This window comes from Moschus berezovskii, chromosome 27 (assembly GCF_049115385.1).
Source record: "Moschus berezovskii isolate FMDL1 chromosome 27, NW_MosBer_1.0, whole genome shotgun sequence".
Taxonomy (NCBI): domain Eukaryota; kingdom Metazoa; phylum Chordata; class Mammalia; order Artiodactyla; family Moschidae; genus Moschus; species Moschus berezovskii.
This window is the reverse complement of record NC_142486.1, coordinates 3627442-3640996: the sequence shown is the minus strand read 5'-3', so window position 1 is coordinate 3640996 and position 13555 is coordinate 3627442. Positions and strand designations below refer to the sequence as shown.

The window sequence follows — 13555 nt, the reverse complement described above, 5'->3', positions numbered from 1 at the left end:
TAAAAGGCGGTGATCTGCATAGTAATGTTGGCTGTTATCTTCATTTAGGAGCCTGAGTCATACTTTATCAAAAGCAGCCCTTTTGTTGATAATAAAGGAAGATAGATAAATTGAGAATGGGCCCACCCCTAGAAAGAGTGAGCAACAAAATTGTGCAACCCATTCCAGAAAATTAAAATACGGAAAGGCCTGTTAGTACGGATCAGGAAATCTCTCCAGGAGATTTTGTACTGTCAAGTACAAAAAGCAAGGTACTTTTTGGGTTCAGTTTTAGCTTTTTTTCTGGGCTGAAACTCAGGCTTTCACTCATGCCTTTTCGTGTTTCTCAGCGTGTACGTGTTTTTTTCTTTCTTTAACTCCACAGAGATTTAAAAAACAAAAACTACTCCAGGATGGAATTCTGAGTTTTAGCTGAACATTTTTTCCCCTGATCTTCAGTTAGTTTGGAATGAACCAGTCAGCTAACTCCGCTTCTCTTTCTTTATTTCTGAATATATTAATGGGTTGCATTACATACGGTGTTTACCCTACTGTGTTTACTGTCTGCTTGTACTTTTCATACCTTCTTATTCTGCTTGTTCTCTCAATAGATGATAAAAATAATTGAAAGAAGACAATCTTTGTTGAATTATTTTGGTTTTACACAGTTCTGTACTTTAACAGCAGAATAGAAAGCCTGATGTCCTCACAGGTCAGCTGGAGGAATCCAGGACTCAGAGAGGGAGTGCCTTCTGCTTACTTCCGTGGCTCCTCTGGGAAAACCTGGCAGGGCTTTGTGCCGTTTAGATAGTAAAATGCCATCTTCTTCATCTGAACTGAAGTGCTTCCTCCATCTGGTAGACCTCGAGTTGTATCTGGTCTTCGCTGGTAGAAGTACGTGAAATTCATTAGTCAAAAACTTCTGACATTAAATGTTTTAAGTTTTCTCAGGGAACACAGTCAATACACAGAATACAAAGACTTTTGTTATTGAACAGACCTGTTCTTCTGATGTTTATTTACTGCTCCAATCATCTATTTACTGCTCCAATCATCTCTTTGGTTTCATTTCCAAAAGCCAGCACCTTTCATCAGACATAAGTAAAATGGTCAGAACAGCTGTTGTGTTTTTTGTTGTTTTTTTTCTTGCTAGAAAACAGGGGAAAGAGTATGATAGTAAGTTAAATGTAATATTAAATATAGTGAGAATTCTGGTCATAACCTAGGTGATCTAGACAGGTCCTTCATTCTCTTAGTGACTTGGTTTCCTCATATGTGAGTGGATATGATGACACTCTGGGCTATCTGAGGATCGAAGGAAGGAATATTAATAAAATTCTGAGACAGCACCCTTAATCTTGATAATGTAGGTAGGTTCAATTATCTTCTCCCTCCCCTCAGACTTAGGAAATAAATAAAAGACAAGGTTTTTACTGTTACGAATTCTTCCTTATTTGGGGCATTTGATTTCTTTACTTCATTTTTCTCTGAAATGGTATTGCTGAATCACTTGGATTTCTCCTGGAATGAGATCTACTTACCTCAGAATCTTTCAAGCAGCAGAGGAGCTTCACACAGACTTTTGGACCTAGAAGAAACTTAAAAATGTCAGTTAGATCCACTGGTGTCAATATAACAGTCTTTCAACATTATCTTTGTCCAAAACTTAGATATGAGTATATCCTTTCCTTTGTGTCTGAATGCTCTGCCTCTTCCTTTAATTTCTCGGTTTTGATTTGGAACCTGATAGTCCTGACAAATACATTCAGTTGACCATGGTCATGGATCCAGTTAGAATCATCAGGGCTTCTGCTTTTATCTTTTAAGATCTTCTGTAGTTAAAATTCCTTAAGCACAAACATCCCTGTCTTTAAAAACTTTGTCAATAAATTTTCCAAACTCGGCCGTCTTCGCTCAGGCTGCTCCAACACATAAGCACAGACTGGGTGGCTTAAACAATAGACGTTTACTTCACATAGTTCTGGAGGCTGGAAAGTCTTAAGATCGAGGCCCTGGCAGGTTGAGTTCAAATGAGGGCCCTCTTCTCTATATATCATGACATGAGGAAGAGCAGAAGGGGCAGGTTCCCCTGCCTCTTCTTGTAGTGAATCCCATCCATGAGCGCCCCACCCTCAAGGCCTCCAAAGGTCTTACCTCCTAATGCCATCACGTTGGAATTAGGATTGCAATGTGTGAATTACTTGGGGTCACACAAACATTCAGTCCATAACACCAACTCACATTGCTTTTAAAAAAAATAATTGATAACTCCAGTACCAACAGAACCACGCAGTATAGACAAATCGTGGGAGCAGAGTTTTTTGTGGGTGTATGGTCTGCCTTGTGACAGCCTTAACTGGAGGCACTGGCGATCCTGACCAGTAGCACATAATCAGAAAACTGATAACATTCAGACTCTAAACTGCTTACTGTCTGTCAGCAGATCATTTACTCTGACTCTTCTCATCAGAAACATGGACAAGTAATTCCTTTCCCTCCTCCTTTGAAGTACGGAGGTTGTGAGAAGCAAGCAAAGTTCTGCGAGGCAAGAGCACTTTGACAAAGGAGCGTCAAGAGCGGTCAAGAGGCCACGTGGCAGCAGTAGTGTTCTTGAGATTTTTGACGAGTACTCCCCATTTTAGAAATGCAGGATTTGATACCTTCCCTTCAAGACACACAGCATGTCGGGGTGACCTGGCTCTTTCATGGTTGATGATCTAAGAGAAGGTTAACCCTGAGAGATTGACACGAACAAGGAAATAAAGTAGATCCCAGTGCAGCAGAAGCCAAGGACTTTTCCAAGATGCATTTGAGGGCCGCGCCTCAGGAGCAGAGGGGGCAAGGATCAGGGAGAGTTTAAAAGCCAAGTGGAGATTATCATTGAATAACTTGTGTGGAGCCTTAAAAGTGAAGATGTTTATCAAGACACATTTTTCTACAGCTCAGTATGGACTGAGATGATATCTGCATTCTTTGTGCCATGGTTTTACAGTGTGTGCTTCACTAAATTTTTTACATAGTTTTCTGCAAGATCAGTAATTAGAATGCATTATAATGCCATCTATGAACATAAAGAATTCACATTTGAAAATGTTTTGCTTTTGTCCAAGCCTTCTTAACGTACATATTTAATTACAAGGCATGAGAATTAATGGGGCTTTGAACATTTAAAGCTCTTTTTCTGAGATTAATCTGATTTAATTGCTCCTGAGATAGACGTTTGCAGCCTTGGTGATTTGCCATTTGGATGTGACTGTGAGGGGAGAGTGGCTCAGCCATGACCTCTGTCAGGTTCAGCGTTTGGCTTTTACTTCCCTCCCACTGTACACCCTTCCCTCTCGTTTTCAGCTCATTGCTTTGTCCTTTTCATTTGGGTGGAAAGAGGAAAAGTGGTAGAGTTTGCCTGTATGAGATTCATCTTGTATCTGGCTGCATTTTCAAAGTAATAGTGTTTAACATGCCTCCCTTGTGTCCAGGAAAATGCAGTAACAGAACAGTTTCTGCAGCCCTGCTCTCCCAGACTTAAACATCCTCTCTTGCACCCTGGTTCCTCCAACCTTGGTGGCCTGCCTGAAGGAGAAGAGCAGGCCCAGGCCCACAGAAGAGACAGGGATCAGTGAGAGGGGGTCGCGCTCTCCTAACTTCACTGCATTTATCCTTCTAGTTCTGGAGGCAGAGGACGTCCGGGACCCAGCGGGGCACAGAACGGGGGCAGCTGTTCTAGCGCACTGTATCCTTTCCCTCTCGGGCCACCTCTGCCAGTGGGCCCCCTTCCCACCCCCTCTCCTCTAGTCTGCACATCTACGGTGGGGGACGATCGGAGGAGCATCCGTGGTGCCTGAACCCAGAGCCCGGCCCCCAAAGCCGCGCCTCTCTTTCTGCTCTGTCTGGTTCCTCCTGAAAGCAGCAGAGTGTGGCATGAGCACCTGGTGGCCCAGTGGAGGGCTGGCAGAGGCCTGGCCGGCTGAGGCTGGCTTCACCCGGGGCGGGCTCACCTCAGCAGCCTGGCCGCCTGGTGCGCAGGCTGTGGGGTGAGGGCCGGCCCCAGGCAGCTAGAGTCTATGGATGGAAAGCCCCCACTTTTCCTTCTTTATCCACCTCAAAAAGTAATAATAATGAGGCACATCATTCTATTTGTTAAAGGAGGGATGCTACAAAAGTAAAAGCTCTGTTTTTCCTTCCTGTTTGTGAGGTACCGTTTGCACACAGGCTGCTTGGGAGCCCATTGGAATAGCTGTTAAGATACCACTAGTGCCCCTCCCTCCGCTTATGCTCCGCAGCCAGAGCACAGGCCCTGGGTTTCAGTGGGGGATTTCACTTGACATCCCGAGGATTTTGAGACAGAACAGGAATTTGGGGAGTCCAGATTTGAGCAGAAGCAAGTGTGGGCCAGCACATAGGCACAGAATCCACCACCTTCACAGCTTAGGAAAGCAGGGGGTGCGCACACGCACGCACACCTCTCCTGGCAGCCTGGCGCCCACTCCGGTTACAGTGTCCTTCTCTGAGTGGACAGTTGTGCCAGCATTTTAGTGCAGGCATTTCTTGATTGTCCTGCCATGAGTAGAGCAGCTGCTGCGGTAAAGAAGCAGCCAGAGAGGAGCCACGACACAGGGGTGTGCCTCTGCAGCTGTCACCATGAGGGCGGGCGAACATGTTCCCTCGTGGCTGCTCTTGTCTCGGGAAGTTTGTCTCCCTTGGTCTCCTCAGTGGCATCCTTTAGAAGAATCCCGGGCCGCGGCCCTTTGAGGCCACACGTACTCTGTCTCGGCACTGAACTCGCTTGTGAGGTTGGTATTGTCCTGTCCTGTCCTAGATCTGTTGCCCAGTTGTAAAATCAGGATGGGGTGGTGGCCTCGGACTGGGTGCCGGGGCTGGGGGACACGGGCCAGAGCTGGGCAGTGCTGTCTGTGGCAAATGTCACTTGTGACCAGTGAGGCCTGGACCCGTGCGCCAGACAGAAGACTGACCCAGATCAACTCGCAGGGTTTGTCCCTGATGCTTTCTGAGTGGAAGGATAGAACGGCCCTGGACGCGGTCAGCTGGGGGCTTGAGGAGGAGGGAGGAGGACACCTGCCCTCGGTGCTGAGGCTGCTTCCTGGCCAGTAAAAGAGACATGCGCACTGGAGCAGGGCTGGCGGTGTTCCTGTCCAAAGCTTAAGAGCCGCTGTGAAATTGAAAGTGTCAGTGGCTCAATCGCGTCCAGTTCTTCACAGCCCCAGGGACTGTAGCCCGCCAGGCTCCTCTGTCTCCAGACAAGGATCCTGGAGTGGATAGCCATTTCCTTCTCCAGGGGATCTTCCTGACCCAGGGATTGAACCTGGGTCTCCCTCTTTCGGGCACATTCTTCACTGTCTGAGCCACCAGGGAAGCCATTGGACATGGTGATCTGAGCTATGAGATGTGACACTTGTTTGAAGCCTTTCTGTTTCAGAATTAAGCTAACAATAGTTTGTTTTTTCCTAAAATACCCTAGATAAACAGGAGAAGATAAAACAGGATTAGAATTCAGATAATAGTAGATCTCATAAACAGCAAAGATAGGGTCTGCTTTAGGGGTGGTAACAGTAAACATCTAGAGTGCTGGTCATGGCTGAGCTGGCTCTCCGTGTCCCAGGGTGGTCGCACACACTTTGGTTACAGTCCCCATGTTCTAGCAGGAGAGTGCCCAACCTGGGGAGCAGAGGGCTGGGGAGAACCGGCCAAACTGAGGTACGGGGAGCGGTTAGAGGAGTCGGGGAGAGGCAGAGCAGTGAGGCTTGTGTATGTGGTGGGTGGGCAGGCTGGGATCCTCGGGGCCTGTGGGGAATCCAAGCTCCTTCCATGGGCCAGGCTGGCGGTGACTCTGGACACACAAGAGGGAGGACTGGCAGGTGGCGTGAGTGTCGGGGTGGGGAGAAAGGGTCCAGGGTTTTTCCTTGAGCAGCCCATGGGTGGCGGGGTCCCTCGGCTATACAGAAGGGGCTAAGCGTGGCTCTGGGGAGACGGGGGGTCACAATTCGTGTTTCAGGCTTGTCTGTGATGCCTTTTAGACCTCCAGGTGGAAATGGCGCATACCTAGGCCTGTTGCCTAGAGAAGCCATCAGAGCCCCGGTAGAGCCCCGGTAGAGCCAGGCCCCACGGAGCCTTCCTGCGGGTCCTGCCCAACTCTGTCTGCCTCAGGGGAGCCTCAGAGCCTGTGGGCTGCAGGGGGAGGGGTGAGCGGGGGGAGTAGAGCAGCCGTTCTAGAAGGGACTTCAGGATTGCACCTGGAAGGCTGCTGGGGAGCGAGGGCAGAGGGGTGGGGAGAGACCTCCCAGCAGAGGACGCAGGGTATTTGAGGTGTGTTTCTGAGGGAGGAGTGAGGCGGTGGCAGGTGAGGAGCCAGCTGGGGAGGGGAAGTCCCTGTGGAGAGTGTGGGCCTCTTCCTGGTGACAGTAGGAGGTCCATCCAGGGCGGGAACTGAGGGTGATGTGATCAAATCACGTTTTTCAGAAGATTATTCTGGCAGCAGTTTGAAAAAAGACATGCAGGTGAGAAATGATTGAAGTCAGCGGGCAGTAGGGGATGGCACGGTGCAGTCTGAGCAGCTGCTGTCGTCTTCGGGTGACGGTGGGGCTTCCGCACTCCCTGCCCGGGGCGCAGGCTGTGAGTGGGCCAGCCCGCCGTGTGGGCATTGGGGGTTCTGGCTTTGCAGACCCCAGTGTCATGAGGGGGCTGGCTCTTCATGAGGTGGTCTAGCTGCTCAGATTCTGTCCTACCCCAGGCTGTTCTAAATACACGCCTATTCCTAGTCCCCTGAGATGGGTTGTTGAAAATGCACTCACTCTCACAAATACTCTTGATTCTCTCAGTGGCTTTCCTCCTTTCTTTTTTTTTTTTTTTTTAATTGTATCCTGCAGCAGCACATTCCACTGCAGATTCCAGGACAGGAATGTTCTTTCACTTGCTTGACTTCAGTGGTTTGATTCTGTGGTCTGTTGCCCCAGCGCCTGGAGCTAAACCTTATCAGATAACTGTGAAGATGTTGGGTCCTGGGAACAGGAGGCACTTTGGTCTGTCCAGGGGCTCTCCAGTACTGGGAGGCCTCACCCAGGTTCTGGCTTCCCGACGGTCTGTTCCAGCAAATACGTTTCTTCGGTGTTTATGTAGTATATTCTCTGTGCCGTCCAATCTGGGCCTAAAGAATTTGCCCACAGCCACTAGACAGTGGCAAAGCAGGCTGTTAGTTTAGAGCTCTTCATCGGGGCAGCTGGATCATCCCAGCCCCTCCACTAACTAGTCTGTGGCCTTACGCAGCCCGCCACACCCTTGGCCTCAGTTTCCCCTACTGTGAAGAATAGGGAGGAGAATAGCCCCCCCAGGAGATTGGCTGTAAGGACTGAGTGACTTGATGTAAGTAAGGTGTTTAGTTAGTCCATAGGCTCTCAATGAATGTTAGCTGTTACTATTATTCATTGCACGGTTCCTCAGTTCCCCTCCTCTTAGATTTGGCGACTTTACTCGCTAATCTTTTCAATATGCTATACTTGTGGCTCCCGTAAATTTCCCTGTTGCTTTTCCAAGGGCCATTCCAATTCTGGTCATGGTTACTGGAAAGTAACTGGAAACCAACCACACCACCCCTGTCGTCTCCAGGGGCTCATCCTCTGCTCACTGGCATCCTCATCTGCCTCAACAGTGGCTGCAGACCTCAGTTCCACTCCACGTATGTACTCCTGACTCTGTCCTCCCGTTTCCCTTTACCTTTCCAGTGAGGGAAGCCAGCTCTCACCTGTAACCTGGTGACCAGCAGTAGGCTCTGCACCTTCTCTGAGGGGCCTCTCCAACTCCTGGTAGGAGCCAGGGTTTTCCTGAAGCTGTGCTGGGAGGGCAGGAGGCCTGGAGGCCGGGCTGTGACAGATATGACGTTAGTGATGGCCAGGAAGCAGCTGACGCATCAATTAGTCAACGTTGGGTGCTGCCTGCAACTCTGTTCTGCCCCTTTATGGACGAGGAGACTAAAGCTGGGAGGTGAGCCACTAGCCTGCTGTCACCACTGAGTGAATGGCCTGGGCAGACCACCCAGATCTGCCCAGAGCCAGTCTCTTGACCAGCAGGCTGTGTGGGGAGCCTGTGTGCTTCTCCCGTCGCTCAGCTGCAGAAGGGGATGAACTGTATGCCTCGGTGAGGCCTGCAGTGTTGCTCAGAGGGCCTCTCGGGCAGATCCTCGGCCACAAATGCATTCCTTTCCTGAGCCCAAGCCTTAATGTTCTGTAGATCCTGCTTATGAAATGTGGATAACAATATTTACGCTGCACAAGTTCAGATGACAAAAAGTTGTATTGCGTATTTTTTGTGCATGTGGATGTTTTCAGTAAATCTAAAGCCTTGTAGATGGCAATGAAATGAGAAGGTTTTAGAGGGCCGTTTTCTCACTGGTCTGGTGAGAAACTAACAATTACAGCAGGCAGCCAGCAGAGGGCCACCGAACCTCACAGATAAAGCCTAGATTCGGGCCTCCCGGAGGCCAGCCCAGACTGGCGGACCCATCTCTGAACTTGGGAGGAAACTCCAGCAGCTTTGGTATCAAGATAGAGCCAGTAATTTCAGAAGGACCATGCAGAATCCGGTGACCTGATAGTCGGGAACACGGGTAGTCTTGCTCTGCGGGTGGGGCAGAGGGTTGTGTGGTGTGCTATTGTGTGTGTAAAAGAGAAACCCACTGGCTTCTGCGGGAACCGGGAAGGGAAAGGAAGCGGTTATCTAACCCCTTCACAGCGTGGCTTCCCCCTGCCCTCATTTGTGTTGGTTTCTGCTGCACTAACCTGCATGGCCTCTGCATGTGTGGCCGGCCCTCTGGGCTGACCCTTTTCCTGGAAAGTCCTGAATGGCTGTCCAGGACAGTGGGTGCAGAGTGCAGTGACCAGACACACCCGGCAGAGGGTGAAGCTGTTTGGCTCTTAACCCTCAGTGTGAGTGATTGAGTGGCCAGATTCCAGACTGGTTATTGGATCCTGGTGGTAGGTGTAGTGGAAACCGCTTAGAATAATGTCTTTATAAGTGCTTGTTGTTGCTATAATCTACCAAAAGTTGTATATGGACCTTTTTTTTTTTTCCAGACATGCCACACAGCATGTGGGATCTTAGTTCACTGATGGGATCGAACCTGAGCCCTTGGCAGTGAGAGCAGGGTGTTCCACTGGACTGCCAGGGAATTGCTTGTATGTGGACCTTTGAATCGTAGCCTGGATCTTATATTTCATTCCTTCCCTCACCCCCGAGCCAGATTAATAGTATGTCTCTAAATAATATATGTTTGCCCTGAAATGAACACCCGACAGTTAGGAAATAATACCAATACAAAATACGACCGTTTTTAGCTTTTTACACCATCTAGGTAACATCAGAGTGCCGTGAAACTTGGGCAGGCCGGCTCCACGCATGTATGTATATGAGAGAGAGAGGTGTCTGTTTGATTTAGACTTGGCTACTGGTTAGGTTTTCTTGGGAAGATCTTTGCGCAGGGTCTGGTTTGTTTCGGCTTGCTTTTGCCTGGCTTTGTCTTTAAGAAACAATGATCCCTCCCCCTGGACACAGGGGCCTCAGATGAGAGCATATCCAGCATTTACTGGTCCACTCTGGAGCGTCCCAGCTGGGTGCACCCCTGCTGAAGACCACGGCCAGCCTGGGATAATAGCACAGGACAACAGCGGGAGGGGAAGGACTGTGAACCAGAGCACAAGGCAGGCTGGAGGCTCTTCTGCCCAGCCAGGCTCTCACAGCACACTGTTGTGCGTCTTTTATTTCTCCCCTAGTTGTTAGGCCTCAAGGGCCCTTCTTCCATAAGAATAAGGACTTAGATTAGACCAGCTTTTTCCGGCATGAGCCTGTTTGTGCCAACTATGCACCTGTCCCCTTTTGTGCCCTCTCAGGGTGTCCGGGGCGCTCTTTGGGGTCCCAGCGCACCGTTGACGCTGTGGTGGCCGTGCAGACAGGCAGACAGGACAGGGGCCGAAGACTTGGCGCAGACTGAGATTTGTTCCACAGACGCGAAGGCTGCCGGGACGCAATCACTGGCTCTGCTGAAGGCGCTATGGGGAGGTCCTGAGGGCTCATCTTGTCTTGGAGTCGTACTCATTTTTTTGCACCTGCTGTCAACACTTTTCCTGTCAGCTTTGTTCTGTGTTTAAGTTTCCATAAGTTTTTAAGGTATGAAACTGGGGGAAAAGGAATTTCTTTGAGGTGGTGCAGTGCGCTTTATGATCCGTGCGGGCCTGCTTCTCTCCTCCACCTGCGGAGGCAGAGCCCAGAAAAGCCGCTCCGCTCACAGGAGCCTTGGCTCCTTGTCTGTGACCCCCTCCCGTCTGCAGGGCCCGGGGCTGACAGGCTGATGGGCAGGAAGCACCCAGTGCGGTGGCTAGCCCGTAGCAGCTGCTTCATAAGCAGTGCCGCAGCCAAGTGTTCGAGAGGCGCTGTGATTTTAAAATTCTCACCTTTCAGTTAAATTGTGGGAGTTCTGTTACATGTGAAGCTACCATGTTCAGACATGAGACATCTTACGTGCACACTGCGTTCAAGGCTCCCTTCTTTGTGCTCCTGCAAGTGGGTGTCAGCCTTCTTTGAACAGTCTTCCCAAGGATTCCTTGTCGGGCAGATTTTTCTCGTAGCCTGTGATGACTTAGCGTTATTTGGGTTTGGGGTTCTTTTTTCTTTGCTCTAAACCTCGCCATATGAAGAACGTCTTCAGAATCTTTTCTGCCCCCAGTTCACTTGGTCTGGACCCGTCTCTGGGATGCAGCCTTGGCCTCCTGCACTCAGCCCCTGACACTTCCTCCTCCCAGTCTGCCTTATAATGTTGTCAGCCTTGCTGTTGCTCAGGTCACCCAGTTCGAGTGTGCAGCGCTTCTGGAGCCCAGGTTTTTCCAGCCTCTCCCTCCTGATTTCTCACAAGCCAGACCAGGTCCCCCACCTGCCTGCCTCTGTTCATACCATGCCTTTACCTGAACCTCCCCCTGGACCATTCTCTCCCCTTCTTGTCCTGCTGTCTCCACAAAGTCCTCTCCAGTCCACCCTGCCGTGTGGATCCTTTCCACAGGGATTACCATATATAGTCAGGCAGGTAGGCAGGCAGAGGCCCTTACATACTCTGGAGCTCCACAGGAGAATCTCAGTAACCTCTCTGACTTCAGCCTGCTTCCCCCACTCAAGTAAGGCTGGCCCCCAGTGCAGTGCTGCCCACAGGTGGAGTTTGGTGTTGGCGAGAAGGCATCTCTCTCAGCACAGAGTGTTCAGGAGACTGGTCTCAGGGAGCCCACGCAGAGCAGAGCAGACACCCACACTGTGCATGCATGTCCCCATCCCACTGCAAGTGGGTGGAGGCCGATAAGTACCCCCACACACCATGTCTCTCTTAAGACAGAACAGACCCATAAATGCAGCTGCTTGAGCTGAGGCCCAGGAAGTCTCAGCTGTGCTGTCGATTTTCTGACCAAAAGATCCCCAGAGGTCAGATGGAATCCAGAGAGAAAAGCTCAAGCACAGAGGTCCTCTCACCTCCCATCTAGACTGCCTCCCCAGCCCTCCTTGCAGCCTGTCACAGAGCTCTCTCCACTGCTCTCCTCCATCCTGCGCTGTTGCCTAGGTCAGCACAGCAGCCTCCCCACGAGGCTCTGCTTCTGGTCTCATGCTCCGCACCTGCACTGGAGTGATCATCATACCGAACAAACTTGGTCATGGGGTCTCCCTGTGTAAAACTTCCACAGTCCCCGTGGCTCTTCGGATGCACCTTAGGAAGCCTTCCGTGAATGGCCCTGGCTCAGGGTGGCCTCACCCGGCTCTCTTCTGTTGAAATCGGTCAGTAGCACAAGCGCTCTCCTCATACGTTGCCCTGGGGGGTAGTGTATTCTGAGGCTGGTTGCTTTGCTGCTTCTTACTAAGTGCAGCAAACATAACTCTTCAACTCAACCATTTTGGGAAGTGAGCTCATTAGTAAGGACAGAAGTAACTGACACAACTGCAAGATTGTTGGGGCTTCCCTGTGGTGCTCTGGCTGGGACTCGGTGCTGTCACTGAGGGGGCCCTTGAGTGTTATGAGTGGTTACTATAAGGAAGGAATTAAGAATGAAAAAGATACTGACAGCCCCAGAGCAGGCTGCCACTCAGCTTCAGTCCCTCGTTGGGGAACTGAGGTCATTCAAGCCACACAGCATAACCAAAAAAAAAAAGGGTTGTTACTCCCCCAAAGCCAACATGTACTTAGAGGCCCCACTTCTGGGAAGCCACGTGTTCATCCGAATGGAAAATAAATTGGTGGCACTCTCAGTTTTCTGGGACTTAGTCACAGTCTCCATAGCCTGTTCCCTTCTGTCCCCCCAAAAGCAAGACTTAGAGTCTCAGCATGTATGAAGAAGGTCGAAGGGCAGCAGTGTGTGCACAAAGGTCAGAACCTCTCTGGATCCACTGCAATCTAATGTTTGATCACCATTGAAAGCCACTCTATTAATTGGCAAGGGTTGCCATAACAAAAGATCAGGATCGAGGTGTTGGCACGTTTGGTTTCTTCACGGCCTCTCCTTGGCTTGCAGGTGCCGCCACCTCGTCTGTCGTCACAGGGCCTTTCCACTGTGGATACATCGCTGGTGTCCCTGTGTCCACACACCCTTCTCCAGTGAGCACTCCAGTCAGACTGGCTGAGGGTCGGCCCTGAGGGCCTCATTTCAGCCCGATCCCCACTCTGAAGGCCCCTCTAGATAGATTCTGCGCTACTGGGAGTCAGGACTTCAACATCTGAATGTAGGAGGAAACAGAATTCAGTCCATAATAGCTGCCCCCCCAAAATGTGTCTTTTCTAGGCTGTGCGATTCAGTTGAGCAAGCCATATAAAACTGGAGTGGTTATAACTGGGCTCCCAGTAAGTCACAGACAGGTCTGTCAGAGCTTCAGCAGACGTGCCCTCAGTATTTTCAGGTTGTCCAGCCTTTATCCAGGCACACAGGGCAGGTGCTGCTGAGCCCAAGCGGAGCGGAGCTTGGGAAGTCCGACAAAAGGCAAATGGCTTCTGGTGAAGTTTTATCCTGTTGTCCATCTGTTGTTGTTTTGAGTAGTTGCTGTACAGAAGGAATTAAGGATGAAAAACAAAGATACTGGCAACAGCAGTGCAGGCTACCACTCTGGCAGCTCTCTGCAGGGCCAGGTGTTCACACAATCGCTAGCCTCTCTAGGGAAGGGGCGTAAAGCGGGGTGAGGGACATGGTTCCTACTGGGTGATCTTCCACTATCCCTCCCTGGGCTGGGCTCGTCTTGCCGTCAGGGAAGGCTGTGGACAGGCTCCTTATATGGCCAGCAGTACAGGTTCCCCCTCGGTATGCCGCATAACTGGAACTGAGAGCTGGGGCCATGGATGAAATCTAAAGACAGCTTGAAAACATTGAGAGGGAAATCGCATTTGCAACGTCCTGTGTTACAACGAGACCCATTTCGACACCTTAGTTGCACTTTTCCTTGCAGAGGTCACCTTTGGATTTTTGAACACGAAGAAAAAGAATGAAAAAGCGGGGATGGTGGTTAAGCGTGCTTCGGGGGCAGCTGGTGGGGACACATCATTGATTAACTTCTC

The 13555-nt window shown here is 50.3% G+C and overlaps 1 protein-coding gene and 1 long non-coding RNA gene across 3 annotated transcripts in view; one reads left to right on the top strand and one right to left on the bottom strand.

The window, feature by feature from the left end:
- RNF216 (ring finger protein 216) overlaps window positions 1–13555 on the top strand; it is a 121797-nt gene that overhangs the window by 62824 nt on the left and 45418 nt on the right. The gene's annotated exons all lie outside the window — the stretch shown is intronic.
- Window positions 1017–7821, bottom strand: LOC148773606 (uncharacterized). The gene is made up of 3 exons (XR_016036580.1): window positions 7733–7821; window positions 1521–1567; window positions 1017–1128 (listed from the first exon to the last, which is right to left on the bottom strand). It is a non-coding gene; the product is annotated as an uncharacterized LOC148773606 (long non-coding RNA).